Raw genomic sequence first — 19,503 nt, 5'->3', positions numbered from 1 at the left:
CCAGAGCTGGCACCCACCGGCATCCTTAACAGCCAGTGAATACCAGAGCCAGCACCCGCCATCGTTTTTAACAACCAGTGAATACCAGAGCTGGCACCCGCCGGCATGCTTAACAGCCAGTGACTACAAGAGCCAGCACCCGCCAGTGTCCATAACAACCAGTGAATGACCACCAGAGCTGGCACCCACCGGCGTCCTTAACAGCCAGTGAATACCAGAGCCAGCACCCGCCATCATCTTTAACAACCAGTGAATACCAGAGCTGGCACCCATCGGCAACCTTAACAGCCAGTGAATACCAGAGCCAGCACCCACCATCATCTTTAACAACCAGTGAATACCAGAGCTGGCACCTTCCATCATCCTTAACAGCCAGTGAATACCAGAGCCAGCACCCACCATCATCTTTAACAACCAGTGAATACCAGAGCTGGCACCTTCCATCATCCTTAACAACCAGTGAATACCAGAGCTGGCACCTTCCATCATCCTTAACAGCCAGTGAATACCAGAGCCAGCACCCACCATCGTCTTTAACAACCAGTGAATACCAGAGCTGGCACCTTCCATCATCCTTAACAGCCAGTGAATACCAGAGCTGGCACCTTCCATCATCCTTAACAGCCAGTGAATACCAGAGCCAACACCCGCCAGCATCCTTAACAACCAGTGAATACCAGAGCTGGCACCCACCGGCATACTTAACAGCCAGTGAATACCAGAGCCAGCACCCGCCATTGTCTTTAACAACCAGTGAATACCAGAGCTGGCACCCGCCAGCATCCTTAACAGCCAGTGAATACCAGAGCCAGCACCCACCATCGTTTTTAACAACCAGTGAATACCAGAGCTGGCACCCGCCGGCATCCTTAACAGCCAGTGACTACAAGAGCCAGCGCCCGCCAGTGTCCTTAACAACCAGTGAATGACCACCAGAGCTGGCACCCACCAGCATCCTTAACAGCCAGTGAATACCAGAGCCAGCACCCGCCATCATCTTTAACAACCAGTGAATACCAGAGCTGGCACCCATCGGCAACCTTAACAGCCAGTGAATACCAGAGCCAGCACCCGCCATCTTCTTTAACAACCAGTGAATACCAGAGCCGGCACCCACCAGCATCCTTAACAGCCAGTGAATACCAGAGCCAGCACCCGCCAGGGTCCTTAACAACCAGTAAATACCAGAGCTGGCACCCACCGGCATCCTAAACAGCCAGTGAATACCAGAGCCAGCACCCCCCGGGGTCCTTAACAACCAGTGAATACCAGAGCCAGCACCTGCCAGCATCCTTAACAACCAGTCAATACCAGAGATGGCACCCACCGGGTTCCTTAACAGCCAGTCAATACCAAAGCCAGCACCCGCCGGGGTTCTTAACAACCAGTGAATACCAGAGCCAGCATTGTGAACAACCAGTGAATACCAGAGATGGCACCCTTAACAATTGGCTATACACCTCTGATGCGTGGCACTAATTTTTAACACAACGCGTTTAAAACGTACTATTCGTTTTTGAAATTGCATAGCCCATTTAACAAGCATTTCAGTGTGAAAGCAGCCTAATGCACACGGGGTGATTAGGGCGTGCCCAGGTACATCCGGCATACCCTGTGTGCACGCCTATAGTGGCAATATATAAGGGGGTGGGTAGGTGGTAATGTAAGGGGGGGGGTTTGGGAGGCATGCAACCATCAAGGCATTTTGATATTTGCATAACCCCTCCCAAGAGCCAGCCCACTGTTTGCATCAGGGCTGGGGGCTCTTGAGAGGAGTACTGTGGCAGGGAGTTGTGATGTTTTCATGAAGAACTCTACCGACCCCTCCCGCCAGGCATGATCTGCCTGTATCACATAAAGACACCTGGTGATGATGTCACTGGGTTTAAATTGGGTATGTAATGAAAATAGGTTTTGTTTAAAAATCTTATTTGCATGTTGAAGGGGGAGGAACCAGGCAAGGTCAGATATACGCAGATTAAACTTCGACTTGACGCATTTCTAGCGAATTAATACAAAAAGATCCAAAAGAGGGTTTGCGAAGCAATGAAAGTGCCTTTACACACCAGAAACACTTCGCATGCACCAGCGACCTGACACCCGGTGGGTCCGATCACCGCGTAAATGCTGATTGCACTCAGCAGCTCGCACTACACAATAGCCGTAATGATGCCATTAATGACCGACTAATCTGTCAGTTAGCATTTGGAGAATGCGCGTAGCAGTGCGGTGTGTTTGCTAAGTTACCTGGAGATCGGGTAATGAGTCAGAGTCATAATCGCATCTCAACGCTGGAAAAAAATGTCAGCTTTTCTTATCCCGGGGTTATTTCTGTAACAATGGCAACAGTAACAATTCAAGATGTGATGCTGGGCGAACATTGGAAGAAAAAATCCTAATTGAACTACTTAAGGTACATTAAAGTGCAGCATGGGAATTGTCTATTGAGAGAAACTTGGGGGATCCGGCCGATCTGCTGAGTGGCGTCCCGCTGCTCCATCTGCTTAGTCAATCCAATCAGATGGTAATATTTTTTTTTTTCTATGGTATGAATCAGAGGTGCTGAAATGTAGCTCATTGTGGCACCGCCCTGTCGTGCTCAGTGTAAAATGTGGCAGGAGGCCGCAGTCCCTGCCGGAGAGTGAAAATGTTAAAATACCGTGTTATAGTATTAATACCGATATTCTGTAAATTATATTGATGAGGAAAGTTCCAAGAAAATCCGTTCAGTTCGTCGATAACTCGGGTGGATGGAGCTAGCATCCCAAACAAGTCCCCGAATATAGCTCACCCGTAAGTGTTGGGTTTGATAAGCATGCACACAGGGCCGGACTGACAACTCATGGGGCCCCCGGGCAATAGGAGATTATGGGGCCCCCGGGCAATAAGAGAAGATTATGGGGCCCCCGGGCAATAGGAGATTATGGGGCCCCCAGGCAATAGGAGGTTATGGGGCCCTCAGGCAATAGATTATAGGACCACACAGTACACACACACACACATACAGTATACACACACAGACACACAATATACACACACAGAATACACACACACACACTGAAAAGGTACTCGAGAGGCGGGGCAGCTATAATCTTGGTATTTTTTTAAAAAACACAGATTTTTACATACTGTCCCTGGTTTTATTGAGGCTGGCAACGCTGATGGGGCCCCTTAGTGGCATGGGGCCCTCGGGCAGTGCCCGAGAGCCCGAATGGTCAGTCCGCCCCTGCATGCACGTACATGTCGTACAAGTCCATCCAGTTCAGTCAACAAAGAAAAAAAAAAGAAAACCAACACACACAAATAAAAAAAAACTCCATATACACTATCTAATACCAACAGGTAATGCAGTTTGGTAGGTCTGGTAACACCCTCAAAATCCTGTAGCCCAGTGAATTGTAAATAATAGGCAACATTATTCAGAGGTGGTAGGCAAACAGAGCAATAAGCTCAACAATTACAGGTGGAATCACACTACTGCCAAAATAACATCGACAATTGTAATATGACAAATCTCTTTCCCTTATCCCTTATCTGTCCTGGTGGTATCATCGTCCTGGAAGAGACTGCTACCCTTTTTGTTGTATGTTGAGATATTGCATACAGTCCATCAGTCAGGATGTTTGGTGGAATAATCCAGAAGCTAGCAGCAGCAAAGCAGTATACTACCCGGCAGCTTTTGGTTCCATTTTGCTTCTTTTGGGGAAAACTCATATAACTTGACTTGTCACGTGTCTTTTTTTCAACCAGACTAACTATGTAACTAACTTTGGCAGGTGGAGCTAGTATCCCGGACAAGTCCCCACATGTAGCACACCCATAAGCATTGGCTTTGATAAGCATCTGATGACACCCTTGACATCTTCTGACCTGGTTCATTGTAAGTAATAGGCAACTTTATTCAGAGGAGGTAAACAAACAGAGCAACACGTTCAACAATAAGAAGTGGAATCACAGTATTGGCATAAGAACATCGACAATTGTAATATGACGATTCTCTTTCCCTTATCCCTTATCTGTCCTGGTGGCATCATCGTCCTGGAAGAGACTGTAACCTTTTTTGTTGTATGTTGAGATATTGCATACAGTCCATCAGTCAGGATGTTTGGTGGAATACTCCAGAATCTAGCAGCAGCAGCAAAGCAGTATACTGTCTGGCATGATTATTAGGCAGCTTTTGGCTCCGTTTTGCTTCTTTTGGGGAAAACTCATATAACTTGACTTGTGTGTTTTTTTTCAACCAGACTAACTATCTAACTAACTTTGGCGGGTGGAGCTAGTATCCCGGACAAGTCCCCACATGTAGCACACCCGTAAGCATTGGCTTTGATAAGCATCTGATGACACCCTTGACATCTTGTAACCTGGTTAATTGTAAGTAATAGGCAACTTTATTCAGAGGAGGTAAACAAACAGAGCAACACGTTCAACAATAAGAAGTGGAATCACAGTATTGGCATAAGAACATCGACGATTGTAAGATGATGATTTTCTTTCCCTTATCCCTTATCTGTCCTGGTAGGACTGTTGTCATTGTAGAGTGTGGAACTTTTTCTGTTGCATGCTGAGACATTGCATTCGGGTCATTAGTCTAGTCAGTGGCTCGCTTCAGAAGCTAGCAGCAGCAACGCAGTGCAGTTAGCAGGATGTGCTCTATTTAACTTCTTTTGGGGAAAACTTAGATAACTCTGGTGGGTGGAGCTAGTATCCCGGACAAGCCCCCAAATGTAGCGCACACCCTTAAGTGTTGGCTTTTATAAGCACTGGTGACACCCTTGAAATACCATGACATGGTGAGCTCAACAATTGTAAATAGTAGGCAAGTACACAGAGCAACCGTTACAAGTGGAATCACAGTATTGGCATAGGAATATCGACATTTGTAACATGACGGTTATCTTTGCCATATCCTTTATCTGTCCTTGGTGGCACCTTTGTCCTGGCAGAAGCTGTAACTTTTTTGGCCGTAGGTACGCTTTAATTATGGTGTACGTGTAGGGTTGGTACGGGAACGTCTGTCACAGTAATGTATCTCTCTGCCCATTCGTGGTTTGGCTTCTGGGAGTCAGGCTTACAGCGAGTGTCTTTCATGTGCGTTGATCCGCAGTGGATAGGGGGGGGGAGATGGAGAGCGCGATTGTGGGCTTGGAATGCCCACCTGATGTCCTGGCTCAGATCCTCGTCCTCCCAAATCTCTGGAGCTATTTGTGAGCTGTCACAGCTGATCACGGCTCTAAACAATCAGCCGGCAGCGAGGCCATCTCAATAGGTGTAATTACAGAGGCATGCCACCGCCAGAGCCCTCTGAGACCTCCAATCACACGCCAGCCAGAAATCATCGGGCGCTCAGCGGCGGAATTACTGTGCAGCGGCTGGAAAGGACTTTTTTTTTTAACATAACCCCCCCCCCCAGCAATCCGATCGCTGAGAAATAACGTGAAATAAGATCTATGGCGTGCAATGAGGGCGCTGATGTTTTAAAGCCTTCATGATAAAATAAAATGTTATTTAATAGTCCAGAGCCCATGAGTGGAAAATGTGCAACCCCTTCCTGGAGACTGTTAGTGAAATTCAGGGGTGTTATCAGCGGCGGCTGGTGCTATATATTTGGGGGGGGGGAGTGGCGGCAAACTAACGGACAGAGAGGCAGCGACTGCCGCAAACATACCCCCCCAACAGCGGACAGGAAGGAGGCGATCAAGCACACCAATGACCCCCCCACCGGGTGTTAGACAGACGATGAGGCGGCGGCGGAGACTAAACTTAACATAGGAGACATGGGAAATGAAGAGCTGAGCCATTGTCCTCTCTGTTCTTCTCCGGGCTGAACAGGAAGTGTGTCCTGAGACACGATTGGCCAGTGTGTCCTGCGATACGATTGGGAGTTCTAATGCCAATACACATGATCGGACTTCTCGTCGGAAAAAGATATGACGGCTTTTCCGACGGGATTCCGCTCAAGCTTGCCTTGCATACACACGGTCACCCAAAAGTTTGCTGAACTTACGAACGTCAAGAACGCGGTGACGTACAACACTATGACAAGCCAAAAAAATAAAGTTCAATGCTCCCAAGTATGCGTCGAATTGTTTCCGAGCATGCTAAGGAATTTTGCGCGTCGGAATTGCCACAGACGATCGCATTTTCGGATAGGAACTTTTTCCGACCGAAAAATTAAGAACACGCTCTCAATCTTTTGCTGGCTGGAATTCGGCCAGCAAAAGTCCGATGGAGCATACACACGGTCGCATTTTCCGACTAAAAAGTCTCATCGGTCTTTTGCGGGCCAAAATACCGATCATGTGTATGCAGCATAAGACTCCCTGGCCAATCGGGTCTCAGGAGCTGCTTCCTGATTGATTGAGAGGGGTATCAGGAAGACAATAGCAAATATTAATTTGCTATTGTCACACAAATGGATGGGCTCTGCACACCCTTTTTTTTAAGCCAAATAGAGCCTCAGGCTCTAATCATGTGCTTCCAAAAAGCATGGATTCATGAAGAATCGTTCTTGCCAAACCAATCTATTAACCTTCTATGAGGAGGTGAGCTGCCATCTAGATAAAGGAAGGCCCGTAGACGTGGTGTATCTGGATTTTGCAAAGGCATTTGACACAGTTCCCCATAAATGTTTACTGTACAAAATAAGGTCCGTTGGCATGGACCATAGGGTGAGTACATGGATTGAAAACTGGCTACAAGGGCGAGTTCAGAGGGTGGTGATAAATGGAGAGTACTCAGAATGGTCAGGGGTGGGTAGTGGGGTTCCCCAGGGTTCTGTGCTGGGACCAATCCTATTTAATTTGTTCATAAACGACCTGGAGGATGGGATAAACAGTTCAATCTCTGTATTTGCAGATGATACTAAGCTAAGCAGGGCAATAACTTCTCCGCGGGATGTGGAAACCTTGCAAGTAGATCTGAACAAATGAATGGGGTGGGCGACTACATGGCAAATGAGGTTCAATGTAGAAAAATGTAAAATAATGCATTTGGGTGGCAAAAATATGAATGCAATCTATACACTGGGGGGAGAACCTCTGGGGGATGGAAAAGGACCTGGGGGTCCTAGTGGATGATAGGCTCAGCAATAGCATGCAATGCCAAGCTGCTGCTAACAAAGCAAACAGAATATTGGCATTAAAAAGGGGATCAACTCCAGAGATAAAATGATAATTCTCCCGCTCTACAAGACTCTGGTCCGGCCGCACCTGGAGTATGCTGTCCAGTTCTGGGCACCAGTCCTCAGGAAGGATGTACTGGAAATGGAGCGAGTACAAAGAAGGGCAACAAAGCTAATAAAGGGTCTGGAGGATCTTAGTTATGAGGAAAGGTTGTGAGCTCTGAATTTATTCTCTCTGGAGAAGAGACGCTTGAGAGGGGATATGATTTCAATATACAAATACCGTACTGGTGACCCCACAATAGGGATAAAACTTTTTCGCAGAAGAGAGTTTAATAAGACTCGTGGCCACTCATTAAAATTATAAGAAAAGAGGTTTAACCTTAAACTACGTAGAGGGTTCTTTACTGTAAGAGCGGCAAGGATGTGGAATTCCCTTCCACAGGCGGTGGTCTCAGCGGGGAGCATTGATAGTTTCAAAAAACTATTAGATAATCACCTGAATGACCGCAATATACAGGGATATACAATGTAATACTGACATATAATCACACACATAGGTTAGACTTGATGGACTTGTGTCTTTTTTCAACCTCGCCTACTATGTAACTATGTAGATTAGGGGGCCGGCGCCCCTGCGCCCCATATGGACGGGCCGCCACAGGATTTTATCACTCTTTTCTTTAAAGCTGAACTCTGGAATAAGCAAATACTGTCTATATCAGGGTTCCTCAACCTTTTTACCTTTGAGGAACCCTTGGCATAAAGTTGGAGATCTTGAGGAACCCCTGAAATAATTATCACATCTACAGCTCATGAGATATTGGTGTGACCAGCGAGCTGTTGATATAACAACAATTATTTTTAGAAATAGCATTAAGTGATGGAATGAATATTAAATTGTACCTGTATATTGTGACACTTATGTTTTGTTTTATTTTTTACATATGGCATATTACAGTACTGGTTTCCTTCATATGCAGAGCATGGCAAGGAAGCGGCTGCAATTAGTGCTCTTGTGGGATGCTGTTCCCTGCTGGCTCCACCCCACCTCTTGTCCATCCCAGGTGATGTCACATACAAGAACCTGTGATGGGCAGGAGAAGAGGAGGGGCCGGCGGTAAACAGCGCCCCACAGCTAACACTAGCACAGCCGCTTCCCTGTCTAGCTCTGCATGTGTCAGCAGAGGGGATGCAACCTACTCGTCAGCTGTCTACGACTCACGGTGGAGCCCCTGAGGACCTCTGGTCTATATATTAATATTTTATTATTATACTACTTTTTATTTTTTAAGTACATTTTTATAGTAATATAAGATTTAAAGATACAGTAAATATATTTTTATATTAATATTTATAATGAATATTTATTAATAATTATTTCTAAAGAAAAAATCCATTGGTCATGCATATTCTTCTTGAATCTCGGTGTGCTTTGTGTATTTCTTCCCAGATCTGTGCGGTCATCCAGTGTGAGACTTCCTATAATAAAGACCACTCACTGCTGCTATCTTTCCTCATGAGGGTGACTGGTCTGGTCCCTTACTATCACATAAGGAAGTGTGGGATTTCTTAGTTGATCAAGATTAAATGTGTTTTTTAGATATAACTTGGACCTGGTATCATCCTCCTGCTCACCCCATTTGTGACCCTTGTCTATGGTTTATAAAATTGTAGGAATTTCAGCTGTCACTAGAACAGGAAGTGTGGGGAACCTTCCAATGGGGACAACTACCCTATTGGAAGATTCCATTGGCAGTCCCTTCCAATGGGGACAACTACCCCATTGGAAGATGTTATCAAAAGTCCCTTCCAATGGGGACAACTACTCCATTGGAATATTTCATTGAAAGCCCCTATTAGTGGGGACAACTACCCCATTGGAAGATGTTATCAAAAGTCCCTTCCAATGGGGACAACTACCTCTTCTGAAGATTTTATTGAAAGTCCCTTCCAATGGGCACAACTACCCCACTGGAAGATTTAATTGACAGTCCCTTTCCAATGGGGCCAACTACCCCACTGAAAGATTCCATTGGAAGTCCCATTCAATTGGGACAACTAACCCATTGGAAGATATTATTGAAAGTCCCTTCCAATGGGGCCAACTACCCCATTGGAAGATTCCATTGGAAGTCCCTTTCAATGGGGGGGCAACTACCCCATTGGAAGATTTTATTGAAAGTCCCTTCCAATGGGGCCAACCACCCCATTGGACGATTCCATTGGAAGTCCCTTTCAATGGGGACAACTACTACTTTGGAAGACTTTATGGAAAGTCCCTTATAATGGGGTCCACTACCCCATTGGAAGATTCCATTGGAAGTCCCTTTCAATGGGGACCATTACCCCATTGGAAGGTTTTATCAAAAGTCCCTTCCAATGGGGACAACTACCCCACTGGAAGATTTTATTGAAAGTCCCTTCCAATGGGGCCCCATTGGAAGATTCCATTGCAAGTCCCTTTCAATGGGGACAACTACCCCTTGTGAAGATTTTATTGAAAGTCCCTTCCAATAGGGACAACTACCCCACTTGAAGATTTAATTGAAAGCCCCTTCCAATGGGGACAACTACCCCATTGGAAGATTCCACTGGAATTCCCTTCCGATGGGGACAGCTACCCCATTGCAAGAATCTTCCAATGGGGACCAACTACTACAACTGTTCTGGTAACAACTACCAAGAATAGGAAATCCTCTTGCGTTGGAGAAATTTCCTCTCATTTCCTGTTGAGTCTCTGGTACAGGAAATTAAGTGAGATCTCCCTAATGGGTCACATTGCTTATTCACTTCAATGGCCTGTTTTAACGCAATGTATGTTATTGAGCGATGTAACTCGCTTTAATGCACATACATTAAGCACCAAAACAATGTAAATGGGCCCACAAATCGAAGGAGCTTCCTAATGCAACACTTATCAGATGCGTGTTAAAGTGCGTTTAGTGCACGCATTTGTTAGCATAGAGCGCCAATGTATAAGGATCCCGATTGCCTGGCCAACTCAATTCATCTCTAATAATTAAATCGGCTGAACGGCCACATTTTTTTCCAGATGTGAGAAGTAGATAAGTGATCTGAGGGGGGTTGTCTTGACATTTGTGACTCGTTTGGCGGTTTATATCTCTGGGCCGCGTCTCCCATCTGCCTCGTTTACCCTTTACAAAATGTCACAGGACAGCCAGGCCTCCAGATAAGAGGTATCGGTGGCAGCAGACAGGTCTGCTCCTTCCAGCCTAGTCCCTGGCAGATTTAGCTGGCACCGGTCACCCATTATTGAGCTGATCGGCAGCGTGCCACCAGCCAATTAAATCATCTCATGTCAGACACAGGCAGGTGTGGGTGTAATGACAATATCCATCACTGCTTGTATAGGAGGAGACATAGATAAGAATTTGGGTTCACTCTAGTAGTCGGGGGGAGGGGGGGCATCAGACCTGGTCCTGTTTCCAGATAAATGCTCTTGGCAGCTGCTGGGCTGCGACAAAACCTTCCTGTTTGTTGAGGATCTGAATCTGTAAATCTTTGAATTTCTATACCGGACTGAAACATTATATAATTCAGCTGCGCTTGCACCCCAAATTTTGGAAGACTTCTAGTCCTACTAGGGTGCAGAATATTGTTGGAAAATAAGATAAAATTGCTGCATACTACCAATTGATGTTCTGATTTGAAGTGAGGGCGCTAAATAGCACTTTTGGCATGGGCACCTGACACCCTCCAGACCCCCCCCGGTCCTCACTGTACCTACCTCCAGGGTTGCCGAGCTGTCAGCACCACACAGCCGGCCCAGTGGTCTGGGGATTTGAAATTTCAGCTCTCCTCCTTGTTCTCTATATAGCACTTCCAGCACAAACACTAGACAACCTCCCCACCCCCCAGTCCCCACTTTACTTACCTCCAGGGTTGCTGAGCTGTCAGCACCCCTGCAACTGGTCCAGTGGGTTAACTATTCATTCAGTCTTGGGATGCAGGAATAAAGAGTAATACTTACATTATTCCTAATTCTAGCCAAGTCCCTCCATTGGTGCAGCTCCTTTTGTTCTAAGGCACTCCCAGCCGTGGTCGCACTCCTGCCTCCTCCACGTACAATGCAGGGTTAATAGACCTGCATTGTATTTGATGGTCCCCGAGTGGATACCCACAGCCTGGTGCACTGAAGGGGGAGGAGGAAAGCCATGGAGTCACCCGGAGAAGGGGTAAGATAAGTATTACAGCCTGTTCGCCTCCCTCTTAACAGTCATGTAACCCTTGCAGCCCCTCCCCCATCCCTGTATTGCAAGGGCTAAATGCCTGTTAAGGGGGAGATGAACAGAATTTATTACTTATCTTATTCCTGCCCCGGCCCACTTCAGCACTCTTCTCCAGTCCCTCCGGTGCTCCAGGCTGTGGGCGGTCCCTCAAGTAAAATGCAGGAGGGGAGATTGGGTGGGAGGAGGTCACTTGGGTGGACTTAGAGGAGGGGAGAGTGGATGGGAGGAGGTCACTTGGGTGGGCTTAGAGGAGGGGAGAGTGGGTGGGAGGAGGTCACTTGGGTGGGCTTAGAGGAGGGGAGAGTGGGTGGGAGGTCACTTGGGTGGGGTTAGAGGAGGGGCAAATAGGTGGGAGGAGGTCACTTGGGTTGGCTTAGAGGAGGGGAGAGTGGTTGGGAGGAGGTCACCTGGGTGGGCTGAGAGGAGGGGAGATGGGGTGGGAGGAGGTCACTTGGGTGGGCCTAGAGGAGAGGGGAGTGGGTGGGAGGAGGTTTGAGTCAGCAATGGACCTACCTATACCAGTGTATTGTGTTCTTGTACAATACAGGCTTATTAACACTGCATGTATGTGGAGGAGGCAGGGGTGAGATCATGGGCAGGAGCACCTTTGAAAGAAGACTTTGCAGCAATGGAGGAACTTTGCTAAAGTTTGGTGGTCCCTTGGAGCCATCAACTAGAAATGCAGGAGGGGAGAGTGGGTGAGAGGAGTTTACTTGGGTGGGCTTAAAGGAGGGGAGAGTGGATGGGAGGAGGTCACTTGGGTGGGCTTAGAGGAGGGGCGAGTGGGTGGGAAGAGATCACTTGGGTGGGGTTAGAGGAGGGGCGATTAGGTGGGAGGAGGTCACTTGGCTGGGCTTACTTAAAGGAGGGCAGAGTGGGTGGGAGGAGGTCACCTGGGTGGGCTGAGAGGAGGGGAGAGTGTGTGGGAAGAGGTCACTTGGGTGGACCTAGAGGAGAGGGGAGTGGGTGGGAGGAGGTTTGAGTCAGCAGTGGACCTACCTGTACCAGTGTATAGTGTTCTTGTGCAATACAGGCTTATTAACCCTGCATCGTATGCGGAGGAGGCAGGAGTGCAATCATGGACAGGAGCGCCTTTGAAAGAAGACTTTGCAGCAATAGAGGAACTTGGCTAGAGTTAGGTGGTCCCTTGGAGCCATCAACTACAATGCAGGAGGGGAGAGTGGGTGAGAAGAGCTCACTTGGATGGGCTTAGAAGAGGGGGGAGTGGGTGGGAGGAGGTTTGAGTCAGCAGTGGACCAACCTGGAGTGGTGTATAGTGTTCTTGTACAAAGCAGGGCTATTAACCCTGCATTGCATGTCAAGGAGGCAGAGGTGCAACTACGGGTGGGAGTACCTTAGAAAGAAGACGTCACACCAATGGAGGGACTCGGCTAGAGTTAGGTGGTCCCTCGGCACCATCAAGTACAATGTTGGGCTTTAGCTTTTGCAGATTTTGTCTATTTCCCGGAGTTGGGCTTTGGTCCTTTCAGAAAGAGAGGCCAGCTTAGTGATCCCCCACACCTCTGTCTTCTCCTGTTCCAGGAACCATCACCATCATTTCAAGTTCTGTCTATGAGGGGTCTCTTGTATTATCATTGACTTCTATGAAAAGCCTCGTAGACCTCCCCCCTCTTCCAGCTGACAGTTTTTAGGTTGGCGCCGGGAGAGCTGCGGAGTGGGCGAGACTGGCACCGACGTCACTCCCCGCGCCACCTGCAGCAGAAGCGGTGCCAGTGTTTCCATCGAGCGCTAATTAAGATTCAATTTATAGGTGGGAGCGGGCGTTGATAACTTGTGATTATTCTAAGCTCTGCTATAAATATAGAGACGAGCCGCGGGCATCTGCTGACGTCTGAGCCCGCCGTATTTTAGCTGACAGTGATAAGGAGCCTTTACTGAAATAAAGACATCATTGGTGGAGAGCTGTAACAGGCATGTGCCTCTGTTATTGGTGATAAAACTACGCAGGAAAGAAATGCAAAAAAGCAGCAGAGTAAAAATTAATAGTATAAAAAAAAAATGTTGCTATTAGCCTGAACTCTGTATATCAACAGGAGCCATTTTCAGCACTTTCCTCACAGTGCTTCTAGGAGAAGCCTTTGACACTTGCCACATGATTCTCTGTGGTGCATCCTCAGGGGCAAAGCTTACAACGGGGGAACCCTGACATAAGTTCAGGAGGAAATATAAGAATCTACTAAGCAGGCAGGTAGACAAGTTGATGCCAGGATAAACAAAAATGAACATTTTGTAAAGAGTAAAATGTTTTAATTTTATGGAATCCTTCTCAAAAAAATATACAGAAAATGAAAACATTGTAGAAATGACTGTGACTTCTGCTGAGTAATGACTTAGAGAAGACGTCACCTGGGTAGTCTTTAGGTGGGATGGGAGGAGGTAATTTGGGTGGACTTAGAGGAGGGGAGAGTGGATGGGAGGAGGTCATTTGGGTGGGCTTGGGGGGGGGGGGGAGAAGCTCACTTTGGTAGGCTTAGAGGAGGAGAAAGTGGGTGGGAGGAGGTCACATCACATTGATAAGTTTAGAGGAGGGAAGAGTGAATGGGATCAGGGCATTTGGGTGTACTTAATAGGGGAAAGTGAATGGGAGGAGATCATTTGGGTAAGTTTAGAGGAGGGAAGAGTGGATGGGAGGAGGTCATTTGGGTTGACTTAGGGGAGGGGGGAGTGGATTGGAGGAGGTCATTTGGGTGTACTTAATAGGGGAAAGTGAATGGGAGGAGGTCATTTGGGTGTACTTAGGAGGGGAAAGTGGTTGGGAGGAGGTCATTTGGGTGGACTTAGACGAGGTAAGGGTGGGTGGGAGGAGGTCACATGGGTAAGTTTAGAGGAGGGAAGAGTGGATGGGAAGAGGTCATTTGGGTTGACTTAGAGGAGGGGAGAGTGGATGGGGGGAGGTCATTTGGGTGGACTTAGAAGAGGTAAAAATGGGTGGGAGGAGGTCACATGGGTGAGTTTAGAGGGGGGAGAGTGGATTGGAGGAGGTCATTTGGGTTGACTTAGAAGAGGGGAAAGTGGATGGGAAGAGGTCATTTGGGTGGACTTAGAGAAGGTGAAAATATGTGGGAGGAGGTCACATGGGTACGTTTAGAGGAGGGGAGAGTGGATGGGAGGAGGTCATTTGGGTGGACTTAGAAGAGGGGAGAGTGGATGGGAGGAAGTCATTTGGGTGAACTTAAATGAGGGAAGAGTGAATGGGAGGAGGTAATTTGAGTAGACTTAAAGGAGGGGAAAGTGGATGGGAGGACGTCATTTGGGAGGACTTAGAGGAGGGGAAAGTGGGTGGGAGGTTCTCACTTGGGTAGGCTTAGAGGAGGGTAGAGTGGGTGGGAGAAGGTCACATGGGTAAATTTAGAGGAGGGGAGAGTGGATGGTAGGAGGTCATTTGGGTGGACTTAGAGGAGGGGAAAGTGGATGGGAGGAGGTCATTTGGGTGGACTTAGGGGAGGGGGGAGTGGATTGGAGGAGGTCATTTGGGTGTACTTAATAGGGGAAAGTGAATGGGAGGAGGTCATTTGGGTGTACTTAGGAGGGGAAAGTGGTTGGGAGGAGGTTATTTGGGTGGACTTAGACGAGGTAAGGGTGGGTGGGAGGAGGTCACATGGGTACGTTTAGAGGAGGGAAGAGTGGATGGGAGGAGGTCATTTGGGTTGACTTAGAGGAGGGGAGAGTGGATGGGGGGAGGTCATTTGGGTGGACTTAGAGGAGGTGAAAATGGGTGGGAGGAGGTCACATGGGTGAGTTTAGAGGGGGGGTAGTGGATTGGAGGAGGTCATTTGGGTGGACTTAGAAGAGGGAAGAGTGGATGGGAGGAGGTAATTTGGGTGGACTTAGAGGAGGGGAAAGTGGATGGTAATAGGTCATTTGGGTGGACTTAGAAGAAGGGAAAGTGGATGGGAGGAGGTCATTTGGGTTGACTTAGAGGAGGGGAAAGTGGATGGGAAGAGGTTTTTAAGGTGAGCTTACAGGAGGGGAGATGGTAGCTGGAAGTTTTTAGGTTGAGCTTAGAGGAGAGGGAGTGCATGGTATGAGGTTACTGGAATGGGCTTAGAGAAGTGGTTCTCAACTCCTGTCCTCAGGAGCCACTAACAGGCCAGACTTTAAGTATTACCTTGGGGAGATGCAGACTAGAATACTGCAATCACTGAGCAGCAGATGATATCACCTGGGATGTATTTCTGTTCTCTTGCAAGTCTGGCCTGTTAGTGGGTCCTGAGGACAGGAGTTGAGAACCACTAGCTTAGAGGATGGGGGAGTGAGTGGGAGGAGGTAACTTGGGTGGGCTTAGAGGGGGGGTGAGAGTGGTGGGAGGAGGGTATTGGGGTGAGCTTGAAGGAGGGGAGAACGGGCGGATGAAGGTCACTTCGGTGGACCTAGTTAATGCTAAGTAATTAGCAGTGGAAAATCAGTGGCCAACAGATCAGAAGCTTGTCTGTTTAGCTGAGAGGGAATGTTCACCTTGAGCAGCTATTAAAGTGATTGTAAAGATTTTCTTTTATATAAATAACCAATATGGTATACTTACAATTGTTTTGCACAGAGGAGCCCTGAACCTCCTCTTCTGGGGTCCCCCACTGGCTCTGTTGGCTCCTTCTCTTCTCTGAGTTCACACATTCCAAGCTGTGTGCTATCGGGGCACTCGCGTCGGCTCGCTCCCGAGCTGCACTGTCTGCATCTATAGACACTCCCAGTGCAGTTCAGCCCCGCCCCCTGCTCCTTCCTTACATGCTTTGAAAGGCAGCAGCGGGGGCCAATGGCTTTTGAAAGTTTTTTTCTGCAGAGAATGCAGAGAACGAAAAACCTTTACAACCACTTTAATGTTCTGGCCACAATGGTCTCAGCTCCGACCAGCTCCCCTCCCCCCACCCCAGGGCCCCACAGCAGCCAGGTGGAGGGGGCAACAATTTTTTACGAATGTAATATTTTGTCAACCAACCTAAATATAACTTCCTAATAAATATGTTCCTCTAAGCAATCGCACGCCTTTTGTTCTAACAAAGCGACGACCGCTGAGCTTCTCGTCTTTGATATGTAAAGTGAGATGCGTAGACGGGATCAGTGATATCTGTGATGTTTTGTAGTCTATTTACATGACAGCGAGACGCTGGGAGCGCGGTGGCCTCAGAAAAATTTCACTGATACAAAATACCGCAGAGGAGAGGGGAGGTGCCTGTACTGAGGCATGCTTTAAAGAGAACCCGTCATAATTAGACTTATGCAGGAATCTGAGTATTTTGTCTTATTGTGCAGGCTTTACGATAAAAGAAAAAAAAATCTGCACTCCTATAGAAAATTGAAGCGTCTGTAACTTTATTAATCCTGACAATATGAACAAAAAGACCTTCATCGACGCGTTTCACCCACAAAGACTTGTCTTAACTATTTCACCCGCCTTCATGACCAGGCCATTTTTTGCGATACGGCACTGCGTTACTTTTAACCACTTCCTGGCTGGCTCACACCGGTATACATCGGCAAAGTGGCACGTTCCCGCGAAACAATGTATTGGTGCGTTGTCCCCTTTAAGAGCCGCCGGAGACACGCGCGTGCATCCGCTGCATGGCGGGGGAACCGATGTGCATGGCCGGTGGGCCCAATTGCCGCCGGCCACCCACGATCACGGGCACGAGAGCCAGAACGGGTATTTGCCTGTGTAAACACACAAATCCCTGTTCTGTCAGGGGGAGAGGAGACAGATCGTTTGTTCCTAGTAAGTAGGAACAGCGATATGTCTCCTCCCCCAGTCAATCCCCCCACAGTAAGAAACACTAACTAGGGAACACATTTAGCCCCTTGATCGCCCCCTAGTGTTAACCCCTTCCCTACCAGTGACATTTACACAGTAATCAGTGCATTTTTATAGCCGGAGGTGCGTGGCGTGCCCGCTGCATGGCGGGGGACTCGATGCGCGTGGCTGATGGGCCGATCGCCACCGGCCACCCGTGATCGCGGGCACAAGAGCAAGAATGGGGATTTGCGTGTGTAAACACCAAAATCCCTGTTCTGTCAGGGGGAGAGGAGACAGATCGTTTGTTCCTAGTAAGTAGGAACAGCGATATGTCTCCTCCCCCAGTCAATCCCCCCACAGTAAGAATCACTAACTAGGGAGCACATTTAGCCCCTTGATCGCCCCCTAGTGTTAACCCCTTCCTTGTCAGTGACATTTACACAGTAATCAGTGCATTTTTATAGCACTGATCGCTGTATAAATGTCCCAAAAATATGTCAAAAGTGTCCGATCTGTCCGCCGCAATGTCACAGTACCGCTAAAAATGGCAGATCACCGCCATTACTCGTAAAAAAATAAAATTTAAAAAAAATGGCATAAATCTTTCCCATAGTTTGTAGACGCTAGAACTTTTGCGCAAACCAATCAATATACGATTATTGCGATTTTTTTTTTTATACCAAAAATATGTAGAAGAATATATTTGGGTACAGCGTCGCAGGACCGCGCAATTATCAGTTAAAGCGACGCAATTCCGTATCGCAAAAAATGGCCTGGTCATTAAGCAGGAAAATCTTCCGGTCTGTAAGTGGTTAACTGACGCTGTACCCAAACTAAATTTATGTAATTTTTTTTCCCACAAATAGAGCTTTCTTTTGGTGGTATTTGATCACCGCTGCATTTTTTTTTTTTTTTTTTTTTGCGCTATAAACTAAAAAAGACAGGCAATTTTGAAAAAAAAAAAAAAAACAAACATTATTTTTTACTTTCTGCTATAAAACATATCTAATAAAAAAATTTAAAAAATCTAAATTTCTTTATAAATATAGGCCAATATGTATTTTGCTACATATTTTTGGTAAAAAAAAAAATCCCAATACGTGTTTATTGATTGGTTTGAAAAAAAAAATTATAGCATCCACAAACTATGGGATATTTTTTATTTATTTAAAACATTTTTTTTTTTATTTACTGCGACTGCGATATTGCAGTCGAACACCAAGTGACACTTTTTGGGGACCAGTGACACTAATACAGTGATCAGTGCTAAAATGTGCACTGTCACTGTACTAATGATACTGGCTGGGAAGGGGTTAACATCAGGGGCGATCAAAGGGTTAACTGTGTGCCTAGCCAGTGTTTTGCTACACTGTGGGAGGTGCTTTTACTAGAGGAAGAGATGGAATTTATTCCCTTCTTTGCAGGGACACAAATGTAATCTCCTCCCTCCTGTCAGAACAACGATCTGCCTTGTTTACATAGGCAGACCACTGTTCTGCCTTTCTGCTTGATGATCGGCGGGTGCCAGAGGACATTAAGTCTGCGGTATCTGCCGCTCGGCTCCTGCTGTGTGTGTGATCACAGTGTAGTATATATATATATATATACGTGATCTGGTGCAGAGGTGCCACCCTGTACCAGTAAAACTGCTATAGGGTGGACATTAAGTGGTTAATCATAGATAAAGAAATCATGTGGGTGAAATGCGTCACGGGAGGAGGTCCTCAACAGCAGGCATTCATGTTGTCCAAATGAATAAAGTTGCGTTTGCATTTTCCTTAGAGTGTAGTCAGTCTTTGCGGCAGTCTGTGGGGCATTAGACGAGCCCCTGCTTGGGTGGGCTTAGAGGAGGGGGGAGTGGGTAGATGAAGGTCACTTGGGTAGGCTTAGAGGATGAGAGAGTGGGCAGGAGGAGGTTATTAGGGTGAGCTTTAAGGAGGGGAGAGTGGGTGGTAGGAAGATACTTGGGTAGACTTAGAGGATGGAAGAGTGGGTAGGAGGAGGTTACTTAGGTGGGCATAGAGGACAGGGGAGTGGGTGGGAAGAGGTTACTTGGTGAGCCTAGAGGGGGAGAGTGGATAGAAGGAGGTCAGTTGGGTGGGCCTAGAGGAGGGGAGAGTGGATCGAAGGAGGTCACTTGGGTAGGCTTAGAGGATGGGAGAGTGGGTGGGAGGAGGTTACTTGGGTGGACTTAGAGGACAGAGGAATGGGTGGGAGGATGTCACTTGAGTAGGCCTAGAGGAGGGGAGAGTGGATAGGAGGTCACTCAGGTGGGCTTAGAGGATGGGAGAGTGGGTGGGAGAAGGTTACTTGGGTGGGCTTAGAGGACAGGGGAGTGGGTGGGAGGAGCTTATTTGGGTGGGCCTAGAGGAAGGGAGAGT

The 19,503-nt window shown here is 47.4% G+C and overlaps 1 protein-coding gene across 4 annotated transcripts in view; it reads left to right on the top strand.

Moving 5' to 3' along the window:
- PDE2A (phosphodiesterase 2A) overlaps positions 1-19,503 on the top strand; it is a 791,783-nt gene that overhangs the window by 423,008 nt on the left and 349,272 nt on the right. The gene's annotated exons all lie outside the window — the stretch shown is intronic.

The sequence above is a fragment of the Aquarana catesbeiana genome, linkage group LG02 (assembly GCF_042186555.1).
Source record: "Aquarana catesbeiana isolate 2022-GZ linkage group LG02, ASM4218655v1, whole genome shotgun sequence".
Lineage (NCBI taxonomy): Eukaryota > Metazoa > Chordata > Amphibia > Anura > Ranidae > Aquarana > Aquarana catesbeiana.
This window is presented reverse-complemented; position numbering and strand designations above follow the sequence as displayed.